Source organism: Saimiri boliviensis, chromosome 3 (assembly GCF_048565385.1).
Source record: "Saimiri boliviensis isolate mSaiBol1 chromosome 3, mSaiBol1.pri, whole genome shotgun sequence".
NCBI lineage: Eukaryota > Metazoa > Chordata > Mammalia > Primates > Cebidae > Saimiri > Saimiri boliviensis.
In genome coordinates, this window is record NC_133451.1 from 174058612 (window position 1) to 174080915 (window position 22304).

At 39.0% G+C, this 22304-nt stretch overlaps 1 long non-coding RNA gene across 3 annotated transcripts in view; it reads left to right on the plus strand.

Annotated features, from left to right (window-relative positions):
- Positions 1 to 22304, plus strand: part of LOC104652994 (uncharacterized) — a 120567-nt gene that overhangs the window by 21926 nt on the left and 76337 nt on the right. For all 3 annotated transcript variants that reach the window (XR_012517051.1, XR_012517049.1, XR_012517050.1), the window contains exon 3: positions 891 to 1131. This is a non-coding gene — a long non-coding RNA (uncharacterized LOC104652994). The remainder of the gene's footprint in view (positions 1 to 890; positions 1132 to 22304) is intronic.

Sequence of the window (22304 nt, forward strand, 5' to 3'; positions counted from 1 at the left end):
GTTGCAAAGTTTTTTTTTAATTATACTTTTGTTATTGTTAAAAATTTAAAATTTTTCTTCTCTTTTTTGTCTACCAGATATGTTATAATAATATAATAATCAAAAACAGTTTAATGGTGATGCTGTAATAGCTAGATCAAAGGACTGAAATAGCCCAGAAATGAGTTGGGCATGGTGGCTCATACCTGTAATCCCAGCACTTTGAGGCCAAGGGAGATCACTTGAGGCCAGGAGTTGGACAATATAATGAGATCACTTGATCATCTGAGCACATAGATTGCTTGAGGCCAGCCTGGGCAACACAGCAAGACCTTGTCTCTACAAAAGATTTAAAAACTTTGTCAGGTGAGGTGGCACATGTCTGTAGTCCCAGCTACTCAGGAGGCTAAGGTGGGAAGATTACTTGAGCCTGGGAGGTCAAGGATATAGTGAGTTGTGACTGCACCACTGCACTTAAGCCTGTGTGACAGAGTGAGACCCTGTCTCAAAAAATAAAAGTAAAGCCCCAAAATATATTCAAATATATGCAAACCATAGTTTTGTATTTTTTACACACACACACACACACACACACACACACGTATATATTTGGGTATGTTTTCTGGACCTTCTGTGTGAACATTTTCTTCCCCCATATTGTGTTTTCTTCCCCTTTTTTGTATTCTTCTTTTTAAAAAATCATAATGCATTAGCAAAGCCCCAAAATGGATCCCGGTGATCTCTGCCTCCTGGTATTCACACCTCACGTCTTGGTATCCACAGGCTTTGTGCCAGGGTTGGTCTATGCAAGCAATTGAAACCAGCAGAAGAGATGACATGTCACATGGGATGTTGTTAGGTCATCAGGACCATGGCTTCCATCTTAGGCAGTCATACTCTTTCTCCCTTAGATCATTTGCTGTGGGGAAGCAAACTACCATATGAGAGGACGATCAAACAGCCTCTGGAGTCTCATTTGGTAAGGAACCGAGGACTCCAGCCTGAGGACTCGGGCAGGAAACCGAGGCCTGCCAACAACTATGGAGCAAGCCTGGAAGTGGATCCTTCCTCAGCCTTCAGATAGGGCAGCAGCTGGAATGACAGCCAAGGCAGTGCCACCTAGCTTAGCAACCCCCAGAGAACTAACTCTCGGTAAGATAATACATGTTTGTTGTTTTATGCTGCTAAGTTTGGGGGTAATTTATTATACAATAGATAATTAAAACGCATAGCATATAAATAAAATCAATAAAACCAGTATGGGTAAGCAATGAGTAAATTAGATAATTAAATAAATGTTGACATTTCTGTTTCTACGTTAATTATATTTCTCAGAATGATTTCCTATGGGTAAAATATGTTAAGAGTGGTTATCAACAGCAGTTTTAAAATTAACAATTAGTTTAAGAGGCCAAGGCAGTTGGATTGCTTTAACTCAAGAGTTTGAGGCCAGCCTAGGCAACATGACAAAACCCTGTCTCTACAAAAAATACAAAAATTAACCAGGCATGGTGGCATGTGCCTATAGTCCCAGCTACTTGGGAGGCTGAGGTGGGAGGATCAATTGAGCCTGGGAGGTCAGTCTGCAGTGAGTCAAAATCATACCACTTCACTTCGGCCTGAGCAACAGAGTTAGACCCTGTCTAAAATATATAGATATATATTCACAATTATTTCTGGAAACCAAAGTATAATCACTGTACTATTTCCCATTTTATTAAATGCAGTGAACAGTCTTGCAATTTATTTGTGTTTATTTAAAAACATTGTGGAAATCTTTGGGAGAAAAACTACATCAAATTAGTCTGAAAATTATCATTTGTTTCTAGCAATGTGAAATAGCATAATGATTGCTTAGTAGAATTTCCTGAGAGAGGCTGTAACATATATTTTAAGCAAAAAAAAATTGTAAACAAGTTCTTTTGCAGTACTTGAAGATCTTTTTTTTGTGAATTTCTTTCTTACATATATTATGAAGATACATTTTTTGTGACTATCCTCTTTATACGTAATATGCAGATAGGTTTTTTTTTTTTTTTTGGTGAATATCCCCCTAATACTACTAGTATTGTTTGCAGTCTGTCATTATTCTTAGTGTAAAATTAAACTTCAGCAGAGTACCTGTCTGAACTCTAACAATTTTTGAATTAGTGAAGCCCCAAATCTTTGAAGCTTTACTTGGTATAAGGGAACTGGAAAGGCTGAAATCTCAAGGGAAAGTCAAGGCAGTAATTCCTAGCAGCCTGTGTTTCTTGGTGTTCTCCATGCTTCACAGAGGTTGGAATGAAGCTTCTGGTCTAAGTTGTCTTAATCGTGGTCACAGTGGTAATTTTACTTTCCCACTCTTTCCCCTCAATTAGAATGACTGGGAGAGTTGAGCTAACAGAGGTGGAGTATTGGTTCACGAGATAGAGTTTTAGAGAGCTAATTGTGGGCATGGAAGAAGGAGAAATGGTGTGGAAGAGCAGGTGGGAGACAGACACAGCAGGGCTTAGATAGTCCCTTTAACCAAAGCCTTGTTGTGAGGAATTCAATAGAAAGGATTGCCTGTGCTAAGACAGCAGTTTTAATGATAATATTTGAGAGAAAAAATATAAAATATAAAATCTGACAAAATTAAGCAATATGTTGTTTAGAGATACCATATATATATATATATATATATATATATATATATATATATATATATATATAATACAAATGGTAAAACTCTAAGGAAAAGCAAAAGAATGCTTAATACAAGTTTTAGCATAGTGGTTAGGTGGTTAGCTCTAGAAGAAGAAAGGCAGCTCTGATCGGTGAGGGGCCATCAGGGGCTTCTAAGTTTCTCATAATGGTAGTCCCTTTCTTAAGTTGAATGGTAGAGAAGCAAGGTTGTTCGTGTTATTTTTGTTCTTTAAGTTGTGCATATATATATGCTCTAAACCCTTTGCATGTGTGATATCTCTCATGACAAAATATTTTACAAATGTGTATGGAGTCTACACATTGGGAAGCTGGCTTGGTGCAAAATGAAGACAATTGTTATATCTATTAAATCATTGATTTCCCCCCCAAATATTTCTTGAACTTGCCCCGCTCTCCTTTTATCTTTGTTCTTTGCACCGTGGCCTTATCATTTCTCATATGGGTACTATCATCACTGTCTAACCAGTCTTACCTCTTGGATTCATCTTCCTCATAGCCACCAAAATATAAATCTATTCATGCCCCCTACCCTCACTATTTAGAACAAAAGGTAATGGTCAGGCTTTTCTACAGCTGTGCTCTCTGCTATTAGTAGCCTCCAGAGTTATTTGTTATCCACATATACTACCTCAGTACCATATTATTCATATTTAAAATATTTAAAATGCTATAATATATACTTATATTATTTATCAAGAACAAAATCATTTCTGCTTTTAAATATATTATTAACAAGAATTTTTATTCTTATTAAAATTAAAGGAAGAGCAATGTGATTTAATAACTTTGTGATTTTTGAAATTTTGAGGAAAACAGTAATGCAAAGCATCAGAGATCTGGCTCCAATATCAATTTTTGATTCTCAGTTTTAACGGCTGTCATAGCTTCATTTTTCTCATTCATGTTTTCCTTATATCCTGAATTTTCTCAGTTATTGTTCTCTTTTTTGTACAGCTATATTTTTGTAAGTTAAAATGGATGGGCAAGGTAATAAATAAATAATCTAAATAAACCATTAGATTTGGTTTATGCGCCCCAAAAATAAGTATTTATAACTCAGGCCTTCCAAAAAATAAACATTTTATAATAAACAATGGATAATCTATTATCCATTGGAGACTTTACTGCAGTAATAAATGCAAAGATGGGTAAATCTTCTTCAACAAGTTCAGTTCTAGATTATCTCAGAGACATAACACCAAACCTATCAGTAAGAGAGAAATTTACTGGTCATATACATATTCAGTTTGTCAGATTATCTTGTTAATTTTTATCAAGTTCTGTCTTATATTGCATTTACCAAGTTGGAAGAATAACATAACTTTGACCATACCTGAATTTTTGTAAACCTTCTCAGAATACAAAGAAGGTTGAGGGACCAGCTTTTGTTTGTAACAATTCCATATTGTTATATGATGCAGAAGTTACAAAGCTTTCATCAACAATTACTGACTGCTTTCATTGTCGTCCTCATGTGGGAGTTCTGAAAGACTGAGATGCATTCAAGTAACAGAGGAGAGTGCACAGTGCAGCCTTCTGTATTAAACAAAAGAGTAAGAGAAAAATATTCACTTCTATCCAACGTGCAAGCAACAGAGCATCAACACAAATCAGGCACCAGCCACAAAGCCTTCAGGAATTCAGGAAAGGAAGATTAAAACCACACTCTTGAGAGGTGAACAGTATTTTAAAAATACAATTTTATTTGCAACAGAATTTTTATAAAAGAAAGACACGCCTGAATAGACTATTAGCCAGATACTTCTTTACAAACTGAGTTCCAGACAGTGGTTCACTTTAAAGGACTCCAAGAATACCATATCCAACAGTAAGCAGATCAGTTCACAAAAGTATTCTGCCAGTGTCACCATCAGGCCAACTCAAACCATCCACAACTGATAAATTTCTAAATCCTAATGTATTAAGAAACTGTAAATGCCCACATTATTCCAGATTTATTTATACTTCTCAGAGATCTAAGTCAGTACTTTACATCAATTACTCTATTACAAAAGGACAAAATGATTTACTTCTTTGACATTAAAAACTGAAATATCTAATTAGAAAATACCCTCCAGATTTATGATGGAAACTGACAGATAAAATAAGAACTTCCTAAATTTAATAATGCACTATTACAATTGCACCAATGGTCATATTAGCACAAATGTCAAAGTAAGATTTGGAAGACCTGAAAGTAATATTACTTCAGGAGACAAGAACACAATTAGTAAATAGTGCTCTTGTGATCATCACATGGTGGTTTACAAAAATTAGTTCAACCATTGTGGAAGACAGTGTGGCAATTCCTCAAAGACCTAGAAATAGAAATTCCACTGGACCCAGCAATCTTGTTACTGGCTATATATCAAAAGGATTATAAATAGTTCTGCTATAAGGACACATGCACACAAATGTTCATTGCACCACTGTTTACAATAGCAAAGACCTGGAACCAACCCAAATGCCCATCGGAAATGTGGAAACAGGGAAAATGTGGCACATACACACCATTGAATACTATGCAGCCATAAAAAACAAAGAGTTTGTGTCCTTTATAGGGACATGGATGAACCTGGAAACCATCATTCTCAGCAAACTGACACAAGAACAGAAAATCAAACACCGCATGTTCTCACTCATAGGTGGGTGTTGAACAATGAGAAGACATGGACACAGGGAGGGGAGCATCACATACTGGGGACTGTTGGGGGGAAATAGGGGAGGGACAGCGGGGGGTGGGGAGTTGGGGAGAGATAGCATGGGGAGAAATGCCAGATATAGGTGATGGGGAGGAAGGCAGGAAATCACATTGCTATGTGCGTACCTATGCAACAATCTTGCATGTTCTTCACATGTACCCCAAAACCTAAAATGCAATTTAAAAAAAATCCCAGACTGTCTCTCTTTCTCAGCACATGGTAGGATTATACTTTGTTGTGCACTTGGAAAGCTTTAAGTGACAGCGTCTCCTTCATTGGATTTGTTTTTCCCTTTGGCTTTGTGATGGATAACATTTAAGATGACAGATACTTGGCCAGCAAAGATCCCTGGACAATTACCAAAAGAAGAGTCCTGCTTCCAACTTGCAAAAGAAATAGAGCATAGCAAGAAATAGTTAAAATTTTGTGTTTTAAGCTGCTGAGATTTTGGAGTTTGTCACTGTGTCACAACCTACTCTGTCCTGCCACAATGCCATATGAAAACATATGAAAGCACATATCTGATTTTTGGACATCATAATTCTTTTTTTTTTTTTTTTTTGAGACAGTCTCCCTCTGTTGCCAGACTGTAGTGCAGTGGCACAATCTCGGCTCACTGCAACCTCGGCCTCCCAGGTTCAAGAGATTCTCCTACCTCAGCCTCCCGAGTAGCTGGGATTACAGGCACCTGCCACCATACCCGGACAATTTTTTTGTACTTTTAGAAGAGATGAGGATTCACTGTGTTAGGCAGGATGGTCTCGATAGCCTCATCTCCCAAAGTGCTGGGATTACAGGTGTGAGTCACTGCACCTGGCTTGAACATCATAATTCAAGAGTGAAATAAAGGCTGGGAGCAGTGGTTCGGGCCTGTAATCCCAGCACTTTGGAAGACTGAGGTGGGCAGATCACAAGCTCAGGAGTTCGAGACCAGCCTGGCCAATATGGTGAAACCCCATCTCTACTAAAAATACAAAACTTAGTTGGGCATGGTGGTAGGTGCCTGTAGTCCCAGCGACTCAGGAGCTAAGGCAGAGAAACACTTGAACCTGGGAGGCAGAGGTTGCAGTGAGCCTAGATCACGCCACTGCACTCTAGCCTGGGTGATAGAGCAAGACTCTGTGAAAAAAAAAAAAAAAATTTAAAGAGTGAAATAAAAACAGGTTCTCTGTCTCAATTCTGCTTTCTGCTTTTCTTTAACAAAAAAACCACTAGTAGTTGCTATGAGAAAGATATCCCAAATTGTGTCAATTAATTTGAATAGAACAAAGTTGTGCCTACTCAAGTAGGACAGATGTTTCATATTATAATTCGCAGTGGCTGAAAGAATGTCGGGCAGCCTATTATACATTCTTCTGCATTTATTTATACTAAATGAACAGGACAAATTTTGGTCTATTTATTTTTAAAATTAATTAATTTTTCTTTTTTAATTTTACTTTAAGTTCTGGGGTACATGTGCAGAGCTTGCAGGATTGTTGCATAGGTACACACATGCCATGGTGGTTTGCTGTCTCCATCCCCTCGTCACCTACATCAGGCATTGCTTTCAATGTTATCCCTTCCCAACCTCCCCACCCCCCTGCTGTCCCTTCCCTACACTCAACAGACCCTATTGTATGAAGTTCCCCTCCCTGTGCCCATGTGTTCTCATTGTCCAATACCTGCCTATGAGTGAGAACATACAGTGTTTTGTTTTCTGTTCTTATGTCAGTTTGCTGAGAATGATGGTTTCCAGTTTCATTCATGTCCCTACAAAGGATATGAACTCATCCTTTTTTATGGCTGGATTCCATGGTGTATATGAGTCACATTTTCCTTGTCCAGTCTATCATCAGTTGGCATTTGGGTTGGTTCCAGGTCTTTGCTATTGTAAACAGTGCTGCAGTGAGCATACATGTACATGTGTCTTTATAATAGAACAATTTATAATCCTGTGGCTATATAGCCAGTAATGGGATTGCTGGGTCAAATGGGATTTCTATTTCTAGTTGCTTGAGGAATCACCACATTGTCTTCTACAATGGTTGAACTAATTTATACTCCCACCAACAGTGTAAAAGTGTTCCTGTTTCTCCATATCCTCTTCAGCATCTGTTGTCTCCAGATGTTTTAATGATCACCATTCTAACTGGCTTGAGCTGGTATCTCAGTGTGGTTTTGATTTGCATTTGACGATAAGCATTTTTTTTCCTATGTTTGTTGGCTTCATATATGTCTTCTTTTGAAAAGTGTCTGTTCATATCTTTTGCCCACTTTTGAATGGGTTTGTTTGTTTCTTGTAAATCTGCTTTAGTTCTTTGTAGATTCTGGATGTTAGCCCTTTGTCAGACATGTAGATTTCAAAAACTTTTCTGTTGGTTGCCAATTCACTCTGATGATTATTTCTGTTGCTGTGCAGATACACTTAAGTATAATTAGAGCCCATTTGTCTATTTTGGCTTTTGTTGCCATTGCTTTTGGTGTTTTAGTCATGAAGTCCTTGCCTATTCCTATGTCCTGAATGGTTTTGCCTAGGCTTCTTCTAGGGTTTTTATGGTGTTAGGTCTTGTGTTTAAATCTTTAATCCATCTGGAGTTAATTTTAGTGTAAGGTGTAAGAAGGGGTCCAGTTTCTGCTTTCTGCACATGGCTAGCCAGTTCTCCCAACACCATTTATTAAACAGGGAATCCTTTCCCCATTGCTTGTTTTTGTCAGGTTTGTCAAAAATCAGATGGTTGCAGATGTGTGGTATTACTTCTCAGGCTTCTGTTCTGTTCCATTGGTCTATATCTCTGTTTTGGTACCAGTACCATGCTGTTTTGATTACTGTAGACTTGTAGTATAGTTTGAAGTCAGGTAGCATGATGCCTCCAGCTTTGTTCTTTTTGATTAGGATTGTCTTAGCTATGCAGGCTCTCTTTTCGTTCCATATGAAGTTTAAGGTGTTTTTTTCCAGTTCTATGAATGGGGTCATAGGTAGCTTTATGGGAATAGCATTGAATCTATAAATTACTTTGAGCAGTATGGTCATTTTCACGATATTGATTCTTCCTAACCATGAGCATGGAATGTTTTTCCATCTGTTTGTGTCCTCTCTTATTGTTTTGAGCAGTGGTTTGTAGTTCTCCTTGAAGATGTTCTTCACATCCTTTGTTAGATGTATTCCTAGGTATTGTATTCTCTTTGTAGCAATTGTGAATGGGAGTTCATTCGTGATTTGGCTTTCTGTTTGTCTTTTATTGGTGTATTGGAATGTTTGTGATTTCTGCACATTGGTTTTGTATCCTGAGACTTTGCTGAAGTTGCTTTTCAGCTTAGGGAGATACTGGGCTGAGATGTTGGGGTCTTCTAAATATACAATCATGTCATCTGCAAATAGAGACGGTTTGACTTCCTCTTTTCCTAATTGAATACCCTTTTTTTCTTTTTCTTGCCTAATTGCTCTGGCTAGAACGTCCAATACCATATTGAATAGCAATGATGAGAGAGAGCATCCTTGTCTAGCACCAGGTTTCAAAGGGAATGTTTCCAGTTTTTACCCATTGAATGCAATATTGGCTGTGGGTTTGTCATAAATAGCTTTTATTATTCTGAGTTACATTCCATTAACATCTAGTTTATTGAGAGTTTTCAGCATAAAGTACTGTTGAATTTTGTGAAAGGCCTTCTTTGTGTCTATTGAGATAATCATGTAGTTTTTGTCTTTGGTTCTGTTTATGTGATGGATTACATTTATAGATTTGCATATGTTGAACCAGGCTTGCATCCCTGGGATGAAGCCTACATGATTGTGATGGATAAACTTTTGATGTGCTGTTGCATTTGGTTTGCCAGTATTTTGTTGAAGATTTTGTATTGATGCTCATCATGGATATTGACCTGAAGTTTTCTGTTTTACTTGTGTCTCTGCCAGGTTTTGGTATCAGGGCAATGTTGGTCTCATAAAATGAGTTATGGAGGAATCCCCCTTTTTGTATTATTTGGAATAGTTTCAGAAGGAATGCTGCCAGCTCCTCTTTGTACATGTGGTAGAAGTCAGCTGAAAACCTGTCTGGATTGGGACTTTTTTGGGTGGTAGGCTATTAATTGCTGCCTCAACTTCAGACCCTGTTATTGGTCTATTCAGGGATTCGACTTCTTCCTGGTTTAGTGTTGGGAGGGTGTAAGTATCCAGGAATGTATCTATTTCTTTTCTTCCAGGTTTACTAGTTTATGTGCATAGAGTTGTTTGTAGTAATCTGTGATGGTGGTTTGTATTTCTGTGGAATCAGGGGTATCCCCTTTATCGTTTTCTATTGGATCTGTTCAATTCTTCTCTCTTTTCTTTTTTATTAGTCTGGCTAGTGGTCTATTTTTTTGATCTTTTAAAAAACCAGCTCCTGGATTTATTGATTTTTTGAATTTTTTTTGTGTTTCTATCTCATTCAGTTCTGCTCTGATATTAGTTATTTCTTCTCTTCTGCTAGATTTTGAGTTTTTTAAATCTTGCTCCTCTAGCTCTTTCAATTTTGATGTTAGGATGTCAATTTTAGATCTTTCGTTGCTTCACATGTGGGCATTTATTGCTATATATTTCTCTGGAGACACTGCTTTAAATGTGTCCCATAGATTCTGATACATTGTGTCTTCGTTCTCATTGGTTTCAAAGAACATCTTTATTTCTGCCTTCATTTCATTGTTTATCCAGTCATCATTCAGGAGCAAATTGTTCAGTTTCCATGCAGTTGAGCAGTTTTGGGTGAGTTTCTTAATCCTGAGTTCTAATTTGATTGCACTGTGGTCTGAGAGACTGTTTGTAATGATTTCTGTTCTTTGGCATTTGCTGAGGAGTGATTTATTTCCAATTATGTGGTCAGTTTTAGAGTAAGTGTGATGTGGTGCTGAGAAAGATGTATATTCTGTTGATTGGAGAGCAAAAAACAACCAGCCAGTAACAAATTTGGGGTGGAGAGTTCCGTAGATGTCTATTAGGTCCACTTGGTCCAGATTTGTGTTCAAGTCCTGGATATCCTTGTTGATTTTTTGTGTCACTGATCTGTCTAATATTGACAGTGGAGTGTTAAAGTCTCCAACTATTATTGTGTGGGGGTCTGTGTCTCTTTGTAGGTTGTCGAGAACTTGCTTTATGTATCTAGGTGCTCCTGTATTGGGTGCATATATATTTAGAATCGTTAGCTCTTCTTGTTGCATTGATCCTTTTACCATTATGTAATGCCCCTTCTTTGTCTCTTTTGATCTTTGTTGGTTTAAAGTCAGTTTTATCAGAGACTAGGATTGCAACCCCTGCTTTTTTTTTTTTTTTTTCTCTCCAATTGCTAGGTAAGTCTTCTTCCATCCCTTTATTTTGAGTCTGTGTGTGTCTTTGCACATGAGATGGGTCTCTTGAATACAGCACACCAATGGGTCCTGACTTTTTATTCAGTCTGCAGTCTGTCTCTTTTGATTGGGGCATTTAGGCCATTTGCATTTAACATTAATATTGTTATGTGTGAATTTGATCCGCCATTGTGTTACTGGCTGGTTGTTTTACCCGTTAATTGATGCAGTTTCTTCACTGTATAGTTGGTCTTTACCATTTGATACATTTTTGCAGTGGCTGATACCGGTTGTTCCTTTCCATGTTTAGTGCACTGCTAGGCTGTCATTCACTCGGCCCAGCTGCTGTGTAAGCTTCCTGTGACTTTTTACACAGGTAAATTTAGACCCACCTCGGCAATGGTGGATGCCCTTCCCCCCACCAAGCTCAATCATTCTGGGTCAAGCTTGGACCAGTGTGCTGGCTGTGAAACTCACGTGAAAGGGCTTCAGTTTGCTGGTCTTTTGGGGGGCATGGTACCCACCAAGCTTTATCACCTGTCTCCCTGCTTTTAGCTCCTCCTCTTTCTGGGGAGCATGTAGCTCCATCCCACAGGCGCTCTCAGTGCTGGTCAAAACTTTCACCCAGATCTGTGCCAACAACCTACGGCATCTGCTGGAGCTGCTGCTCAGCCCTGTGTTGGTATCTTGTGGTGCTTTTCAGCTCAGCAGGGATATCCTGGTCTGTGGGTTGCAGAGGGCATGGGAGAAATGCAATATCTGAACCAGAGTGCCGGTGGGCAGGGGAGAAGTCCCCAGTCCTCTGGTCAGTTGAACTTCCCAGGTGAGGCAGTGCCCCACCCTGCCATGGTTTGCCTTCCTTGGGCTACACCCACTGTCTAACCAGTCCCGTTGAAATGAACCTCGTACCTCAGTTGGAAATGCAGAGATCACTTGCCTTCTGCGTCTCTCTCACTGGGGGCTGCATTCTGGAGCTATTTCTATTTGGCCATCTTGGTGGAATCTCTCTTTTTTTTTTTTTTTTTTTGTTTGAGATGGAGTCTCACTGTCACCCAGACTGGAGTGCAGTGGCATGACCTCAGCTCCTGCAACCTCTGCCTCTGGGTTCACACAGTTCTCCTGCTTTGGCCTCAAGAGTAGCTAGGAATACAGGTGCCCACCACCATGCCCAGCTACTTTTTTGTATTTTAGTAGAGACTGGGTTTCACCATGTTGCCCAGGCTGGTCGCAAACTCCTGAGCTCAGGCAATCCACTTGGCTCAGCCTCCCAAAGTGCTGAGATTACAGGTGTGAGCCACTGTACCTGGCCTACTTTTTTAAAGTAATTAATCCTATCCCATTTGGGCTCTGGTATTTATTCTCCTGATCAGAAATGAGCCAAGGCAGCAACTTAGGAGTCCTTTTAATCCTTTTTTAAAAGACATTCAAATGATACTGTAGTTTCTTTTGACTTTTTAAAAATTGCATTATTATTTTCATTTTATGAAGGAAGGAATCTTGTTGATATTGTTAGAAACTATATCCTTAGTGCTCAGAATTGTGCACATAAGTACACCAAAAGTATGTATTTTTAAAAAATGAATGAATCTGCATTTCTGCTAGAGTACTCATTAACTGCAAGGTCAATGTGAGTTAGCAGTCTGATGTGGGATGGCCAAATAGGAACAGCTCTGGAGTGCAAGCACAACACATAGCGCGAGTGATCATCACATTTCCAAATGAGTTATTACTGGCCACAGACCAGGAGATTCCCAGGCTGAAAAGTGCTATGAGTTTCCAGCACAACTGTTTCAGCCAGCGCAGCAGGTCTCCACACAAAACTCACACACAAAAACTCACACAAATCTGGGTGGCCATTTCAACTGGCACCTGGAATGCCTAGGAGACAGAGCTGCCCATTCAACTGAAAAAAAGGGGGCTGAAACAGGGAGCCAGATGATCTGGCTGGGTGAGTCCCACCTCCACAAAAGCCAGCAATCTGAAACGCTCTAGACTGAGAGTTTCACAGCAAGCACAGCTGGACCCAGGATACTCCAGCTCTGTGGGGGAAAGGGTGTCTGCCATTACTGAGGCAGTCCACCACTGTCAAGGCAGTTCACCATTACTGAGGCAATCCACCATTATTGAGGCAGACCGCCATTACTGAGGCAGTTCTAACTATACCTCTATAAACAAAATTGCAAGGAAGTTCACACAGCAGCTAGGCAGAGCCTATGTCAATGCCTCTGCAGGCAGACTGTGACTAGGCTACTGCCTAGCTGGGCAGGTCATCTCTGAAAAAAGTCAATAGCACATCAGGAACTTAGAAATAAAGTCCCACTTTCACAGGACAGAGCACCTGAGAAAAAAGGCAGTTATGAGTTCTGCTGCAACAGACTTAAACATACCTGTCTAGCAGCTCTGAATAAAACAACAGAGCTCACAGCTTAGCACTTGAGCTCCTATAAGGGTCAAACTATCTCTTCAGGCAACTCCATAACCCCTGTATACCCAAAGAGACACCTCATAAAGGAGAGCTCAGACTGAAATCTGGTGGGTATCCTTCTGGGATGAAGATAACAGAATAAAGAACTTGCAGAAACCCTTACTGCTCTGCAGCCATTGCAGATGATTCTCAGGCAAGCACAGTCTGGAGTGAACCTCCAGCAATCCTACAGCAGAAGGGCCTGACTGTTAGAAGGAAAACTAAAGAACAGAAAGAAATAACTTCATTATCAGCAAAAAGGGTATCCATTCAGACTCCATCCAAAAGTCACCAACTGCAAAGACCACAGGTAGATAAACCCACAAAGATGGGAAGAAACCAGTGCAAAAAGGGTGAAAACACCCAAAATAGGAATGTCTCGCCTCTCCAAGGGATCACAACTCCTCATCAGCAAGAGAACAAGGCTGGATTGAGAATGAGTCTGATGAATTGACAGAAACAAGCTTCAGAAGGTGGGTAAGAACAAGCCTCTCTGAGCTAAAAGAACATGTTCTAACCCAAAGCAAAGAAACTGAGAAACTTGAAAATGATTTGATGAAATGCTAACAAGAATAAACAGCTTAGAGAAGAATATAAATGACTTGATGGAGCTGAAAAACAGCGTGAGAACTTTGTGAAGTATCCACAGGTTTTAATAGCTGAATCCACTAAGCAGAAGAAAGAATATCAGAGATTGAAGATCAACTCAATGAAGTAAAACAAGAAGGTAAGATTAGAGGAAGAAGAGTGAAAAGAAATGAACAAAGCATCCAAGAAATATGGAATTATGTGAAAAGACCTAATCTACATTTGATAGGTGTACCTGAATGTGATGGAGAGCATGAATCCAAGCTGGAAAACACTCTTCAGGATATTATCCAGGAGAACGTCCCCAGCCTAGCAAGGCAGGCCAATATTCAAGTCCAGGAAACACAGAGAGCACCACAAAGATATTCCTCAAGGAAAGTAACCCCAAGGCACATAATTGTCAGATTCACCAGGGTTGAAATGAAGGAAAAAAATGCTAAGGGCAGCCAGGGAGAAAGGTCGGGTTTGTGGGTAACACCCCCCATGGACACCAAGGAAGGAAAACTGTCCAGACCCTAGGCACAATTAGTGCCTGAAGAATCAGGTATTTCCCTTATATAATCCTTTATATACAATCATCTATTAGTTTATAGAATTAGTGCCTGAGGTATAACTTAACAGCTTACATATATCCAGCTTATATAATCATATTTAATACTTATATCTAGCATACTTAGTTCTATATAATCATATAGGTATTATAGTCATAGCTGTACTGACACATTTAGTATAGATTTATATAATCCTTCCATATAATCATATAGTAGTTTGTAGCAGGAGGAATGCCTAGAGCAGTCACAGAACAGAAGCAGTACATGGGAAAACAGCCAGACCAGGACAAGAACCAAAGACCCAGGCGGGGGTATCCCTGCATGAAAGGTTATACGCTGTATGGCAGGCTTGAAGCAAGAGCCTCTCCTCCTGATAAAGGAGCTGTAATACCTTACATCCAGTTCCTGTGGAAAGTAGGCCTTCCTGAGATCCTGGAAATAACCGAGGGAGAAGAATGCCTCTGGTGTGACCCATCACAGCAGCTGTACAGTCTTTTCTGCTTCTGTGCTAGCTCAAATCATCCTCCCATAAATATCTTGAGAAGAGCACAAGTCTGTCAGCTCCCACTGCATTAAGCTTACAGCATCCTTCTATTAGAAATCCTTTGAAGTCTCCAGCCCCCAGATAAGAAGTGTTATGCATGATACCTGTTGCACACAGCCCACCTCCTTGCCTCAGTAACCTAGTGGGGGTGGACCTCTTTTTCTGTACATGACCCTCTACTACTGCACACAGCATGGCCCCCTACTGTGCAAGGCCCACATCTCTGCCCAGGTGACATAATGGGGTGGCCCCCTTGCTTGTGACTCGGGTGATTATGTATGCCCTATTACCAAGCCTATAGATGATGACCTCACTCATGACTCTGCCCCTTGCTTCTACCTAATAAATACAGATGCTTCTGGGCATTACGGGAGCTCTTGCTGATCTCCACTCCCAGGTGGCATGGCACCCTGACTCCAGATGCTCTTCACAAGTTCTTCAGTGTCCTGTCTCTTTACTTCTCGGATCCTGCACCTCAGCACAGCCTAAAGGACACCCCACGACCCTGTGGGGTCCTACAGTCCTGCACGGGTTACCCACAAAGGAAAGCCCATCAGACTCACAATAGATCTCTCTGCAGAAACCCTACAAGCCAAAAGAGTTGGGGACCAATCTTCAACATCCTTAAAGAAAAGAACTTTCAACCTAGAATTTCATATCCAGCCAAGCTAAGCTTCACAAGTGAAGGAGAAATAAAATCCTTTACAAACAAGCAATTGCTCAGAGATTTTGTCACCACCAGGCCTGCCTTATAAGAGCTCCTGAAAGAAGCATTAAAGATAGAAAGAACCAGCCAGTACCAGCCACTGCAAAAATGTACCAAAAGGTAAAGAGCATCAACACAATGAAGAAACTGCATCAACTAATGGGCAAAACAACTAGCTAGTATCAAAATGGCAGGATCAAATTCACACATAACAATATTAACCTTAAATGCAAATGGGCTAAATGCCCCAATCAAAAGACACAGACTGGCAAATTGGATTAAAAAGTCAAAACCCATTGTTGTGCTATTTGCAGGAAACCCATCTCACATGCAAGGATACACAGAGGCTCAAAATAAAGGGATGGAGGAAGATTTACCAAGCAAATGGAGAGCAAAAAAAAGCAGGGGTTGCAATCCTAGTCTCTGATAAAATAGACTTTAAACCAACAAAGATCAAAAGAGACAAAGAAGGGCATTACATAATGGTAAAAGGATCAATGCAACAAGAAGAGCTAACGATTCTAAATATATATGCACACAATACAGGAGTACTCAGATACATAAAGCAAGTTCTTAACAACCTACAAAGAGACTTAGACTTCCACACAGTAATAGTGGGACACTTTAACACTCCACTGTCAATATTAGACAGATCAACGAGACAGAAAATTAACAAGGATATCCAGGACTTGAACTCAGATCTTGACCAAGCAAACCTAATAGACATCTACAGAACTCTCCACCACAAATCCACAGAATATACATTCTTCTCAGCACCACCTCACAGTTACTCTAAAACTGACCGCATAATTGGAAACAAACCACTCCTCAGCAAATGCCAAAGAATGGAAATCATAACAAACAGTCTCTCAGACCACAGTGCAATCAAACTAGAATTCAGGATTAAGAAAGGAACTCAGAACTGCACAACTTCATGAACAACTGGCTCTTGAATGTTGACTGGCTAAACAATGAAATGAAGGCAGAAATAAAGATATTCTTCAAAGCCAGCGAGAATGAAGACACAATGTACCAGAATCTTTGGGACACATTTAAAGCAGTGTCTAGAGGAAAATTTATAGCAATAAATGCCCACATGCGGGGGATGGAGGCAGCAAACTACTTTGCCATGTAGTTAACATTCATGCAAAAAGCATCCTGTTTATCGTTTTGCCACTAAAGTTAACCATAAATTAGAATTGGAGGTTGTAACCAATTATGTTTGAAAAAAAAAAAAAAAAAAAAAACAGTCTGATGTGGCTCTCCTAAAATCCAAATGCCATTTAGGCTGTCATAATAGAGGTGTCAGATCCAGGATAAATGAACAACATAATTCATTTTACTCTTAATCTTTCAGAGTATAACATTCAGTTAAACATAGTACTACACACCAGGAAAGACTGACAATACATTCTAGTGCAGTGTTTCCCTAACCTTTTTTTTCCATCCTGGAGACCCCAGAAAATGGTAATATTTGTAAGATACAAATGGGTAAAAAAAAAAAAAAAAAAAAAAAAAAAAGGCTTTGTTCATCTTAGGGCTGAGAGACTAAGATACTGTCAAGAAGTAACAAATTTCTCTGTTAGTGGCATGATCTCAGCTCACTGCAACGTCTGCCTCCTGGGTTCACATGATTCTTCTGCCCCTGCCTCCTGAGTAGCTAGGACTGCAGACACCCACCACCATGCCCAGCTAATTTTTCGTATTTTAATAGAGACAGGATTTCACTGTGTTGCTCGGGCTGGTTGCAAACTCCTGAGCTCAGTTGCTGTTTAAATGTTGATAATAAGATAATATTTATATGACAAAGGAGAGAGACTTTTTTATTCTACAAAAATCTGTAATACTCAGGAAATAACATAAGATGATTATGATTATTTCTCTCATGCACCCTCCAATGCCATGACACTCACAGAAAATAATATTTTGGCACACTTGTAACACCCAGTTTGAGAAGCTGTACTCTATTGTGTCAGGAGAAAACCAACTCGGATGTGAGGAGGGAAACAGAAGCTGCAGAATTAGTCATCATACAAGCCACAATTAATCCAGCACATCTAATGTAAGGCACTTTGCACATATTAACTCATTAATCCATTTATCAATAAAATGGGATGGTGTTATTTTCTCTGCTTTCTCATTAAGGAAACAGAAACTTAGAGACACTTAATATTATATCTAGGTCTGTGTAAGTACTTTGTGGTGAGCTGGGTTTTAAATCTAGAACTGACCCCAAATCCTATGTTATTTTCTCTGCAAAATAGCAGGACAGAAAGGGCTTCTGTACAACTGTCTTCAAATATAAAAGGACTGCTAGGTGGCAGAGAGATTAGAAATTTCCGATGCTCCAAGAAGTTGATCTCATACCTATGAGTGGAATAATGAAGGGGGACAGACTCTATTTCAGAATAAGGAAGAAATGACTGTCTTATAATGGTAGAATTCTCTACTGCAGTTGGTGTTTAGCACATGTCTACTTCTTAGGGAGTTTTAGAAGAAACTCCTATTTGGATGATGCCTGACTTTATTTCCAACTTCCAGTAGGATGTTATAGTAAGTAAAAAACATGAGACAAATCTGTTAGAAATGATGTTTCTTTCATATGAACTTTCTCAGGAAGGATTTGTGTTTTAGACTAATTGCAAGTGGATAAAGAGCCAACTTCCAAGAGAAAAGGCTCACTAGTTCTCCAAAGAGTTTACAAGTGCCTTTCTTTGAAGACTGCCCTCTTATTTTGGAGCTTCCAAGACCTGGTCAGAAATGTATTCATTCTCAAAAATCAAAATACAGTCCCAAACCTTCATAATCAGCAAGGTTGCAATATAACAAAGAGGCTCTATTACTTTCCTCAATCCTTCTCAAAGTGAATGGGTATCAATTAACACAAAATCTTAGAATCATTAGATTGCCCTACTTTAGGCAATGTCTTAAGGCAATTTTAATATGATTCTGTTGTGTGTGTAAGAGAAATATTATATTTATTTTCAGATTTCCTTTCATCTTCCCACAATCGCTTTCATAGGCACAATTTCATGTTTTGTTTTAGAATACATCTCCTCTTATAAATCAAGGAGTTTCTAGGAAGAACACTTTTATCCTGAATGGAGCATAGGAAAATTAAATAAAAGGTTGGCTACTGATCAGAAAAGAGAAATCATAGAGCCAGGTAGCATCACTGCTGCTGTCTCCACCAATGTCTTCTCTGCCTTTGCTCCATCTTTCCCTGTCTCCTCTTTGCTTTCTTCCAGCCGTCCTGTGAGGAGTCTGAAATGATTTTGGAATCGCAGTGACTGTCTCCTTGATTCTTACTTTCCCAAACCAAGGATAATTATGAGACATACCTAGGCCAGGCAAGATGGCTCATGCCTGTAATCCCAGCATTTGGGAGGCCGAGGCAGGAGGATTGTTTGAGTCCAAGATCAAGACCAGCCTGGGCAATATAGTGAGATCTCATCCCTACCAAAAAAAAAAAAAAAAAAATTACCCAGGCATACTGGTCTTTGCCTGTTGTCTCAGCTACTTGGGAGGCAGAGATGGGAGGATCACTTGTGCCCAGGAGTTCCAGGCTACAGTGAGCTAGGATCATACCACTGCACTCCAGCCTGGGCAGCAGAATGAGTCACCATCTCTTGAGAGAGTGAGAAAGAGAGAATCTCAGCTGTTACAGAGAAAAAAATTCTAGACAGGGATGTGGCCTTTCAATCACTTGCAAATGATCCTCCTTTTCCTTGGCTACAAGTATCTTTCATTATAAAGAAAATTGATTGAAGTCAAAAAGAAAGTCTAGTGGATCTGAATTGCAGATCATTCTGTCATTAGCAGCATTAATTATTTGTCAAACACAAGTGAGCATATAAATATCAATAGAATTTGCTCAAAGATATGTACCTAGATAAAATATCTATATAATTTATTTCCTGTCCCATCCTTCCTATTTTTTAAAGCAAGATACGTATTTTATGATCGTGATTGAGAGAAAATCATAACTTGATTATCTTCAGTATTTATGTTTTGAGACAACTGCTTGATAGGTGAAAGCATTTTACAACCAAAGTCCTGGCCGGGCGCGGTGGCTCAAGCCTGTAATCCCAGCACTTTGGGAGGCCGAGGCGGGTGGATCATGAGGTCGAGAGATCGAGACCATCCTGGTCAACATGGTGAAACCCCGTCTCTACTAAAAATACAAAAAATTAGCTGGGCATGGTGGTGCGTGCCTGTAATCCCAGCTACTCAGGAGGCTGAGGCAGGAGAATTGCCTGAACCCAGGAGGCGGAGGTTGCGGTGAGCCGAGATCGCGCCATTGCACTCCAGCCTGGGTAACAAGAGCGAAACTCCGTCTCAAAAACAAACAAACAAACAAAAAACCAAAGTCCTTTCAGTTCAGTAGATTCAATGGTAAGAATCTAAGACAACTCAATACATACCTAATTTTGCCATGTAGCAATAGAGCTAGTGAGCATTTCTCCTTTGATAAGCCTGGAAAATAGCATAGTGATTTAGAGTTCATATTCAGGAGTCAGACTGCTGGAACCCAACTCCATCACTTACCAGCTTTATGACACTGCACAAGTTTCTTATCCAGTTTCCCTCATCTGTGCTACATTTCCTCATCCATCCATTGGTGATAACTGATAGGATTGTTGGGAGGATTAAATAAGATAGATCTTGTAAAATACTTAGCATAGTGCCTGACACATAGTGTTAAATGAATGTTAACTGTTATCAATATCATTAGTTTATCAGTATATAGAATTAAAAGAAATATATACCTAAGGAAGTATAACAATAATACATAACAATGTAGCTTGGCTGCCTTTTATACCTATACACTTACATTTCTTTGGGATTTTAGATTACTGTGTATTGTTTTTCTATTGGTGTACTTACTTCAATACTTTGAGAAAATAAACTAATGAATATTAAACTATGAAATACCTCTCTATAGAAATATATAAAACATGGTTCAATGCTTTGTAAAGTCTCACCAAACCTAAGGGTATTAAAATTGTTTTCCCTGGAAATGTTTTATGCTTTAAATACATATATTTAAAAAGTAGTCACTATCTTTTATTGAGTGCTGGAATCTCTAATCCTAAAGTCTAGAGACATAATGCTACTGCCACTGAAGTTTGCAAGTGGATTGACATGCTTCTAAGAAGCATGGGCATACTTCAGAAAATTATCCTAGACGGTAAAGAAGAACACTATGTAAATAGAGTCGGAAATCTCTTTATATTGAGCTGATCGTTCTGTATCTTAACATTGACAATCTTCTAGACACTAAAGTTATTCAAATTCAAGACAGTCCCTGATGAATTCGTTTAATTGCCCTGATGTGGGCCAAAAAGTAAGATTACATACATTCTCGTTGAGAGAGCAATGTCACTTTTTATTAAATTTCAAACTCCTTCAGTTAGATTTACACTGGGGTGTTTTACCCCCTCCAACATTTAAATTTAACTTCTTGTTCACCTTTCTTCCTACTTGTTTTTGTCTAGCATGATTTGTATGCCTTCAGGTGCATATGAATTATTTATGTACCCATATGATTTTCTTTATTTATGTACCCATATGATTTTCTGCCTACATCTCCACTCTGTGTTTTAAGTGAGAAGTTATGAAGGAATATTAAATAAGATGAAAGCAAAACCATGGGAAATGCAATATAGTTGTGTATATGTACTGATAATACTAAACATTAAGTATTACCGGACTCAGCTGAAAAAACAGAGATGAGATATTCTGTAACTGCCTTCACCAGTTGCTCATTTTGTATAGCTCTAAGGCAAGATTAATTCTTAGAAGACATCATTCTGTAACATAACCCTTTCTCACCTCTCAGCTCCCCAAGCCCCCTCCAGCCCCAAATACCAGGTAATTTCACTAAATCATAATGCATTTTGTTAGCAGCATGGGGATAGGAACTAAATGAATGTTGGATCATCTATTATGCCAGTGGATAAATTACCAAGTGCCATTTCTCCAAATCAAATGCGTTTGCAAATCAAACCCTGCAATAGCTGCAAAAAGCAGACTTTGCCTGACTCATCTTTTATAATCATTTCCCGCTCTAACTCTTTAGAATACCTTAAAATGATTGTAAAAAGTCATAAATCTTTAGAATGCCTTTAATTCCACAAATACAGTTGTATAGCTCCTTCCATGCTGTTCATAGAGTAAAGAAATTTGCTGCATTGACACTGTTCTATCCTAACAATTCATATCCTTCACAGGCCTTTCTCAAAGACCTATCTCTCCCTTAATCTTCTCCAAAAGCCATAAAACTCATGCTTTTTCTATGATGGAGAGAAAATTTTAGTCTGAAATCCCCAACTTTGCATTTTCATCTTCAAAATGTCCTTGCTGTAGGGAGTAAACCCCATCCTTCGCTTTCAAGTAAAAAAAAGAAAGAAAGAAAATGGTGTTTTTCAAGTAACTTGATCCTATAAGTCTCTGTATCACTAAACTGTTTCTTTTTTCCATCCTCACAGTTTGCCATAAAAGTTTTGGGTTTAAAACTATACCACATCTATCACAAAGTTGGAGATGAGAAAAACGTGACTTGATAGGCCATTGTGAAACTATCCACTGACTGTAAACTGGCTTCCAAGAAAGTGCAAAGTAAAACATTTTATTGGCTTGTACCATTAAGGCCATAAGGCATTAAGTCAACCACAACAAACAAGTGATTTTGTTTTTCCTCTAATACCTAAACCTGCACCAATATATCTAGTGAAATCTTTTATTTCTTTCTCTTTGGCAATGAAAGAAAACATGCTGTCAT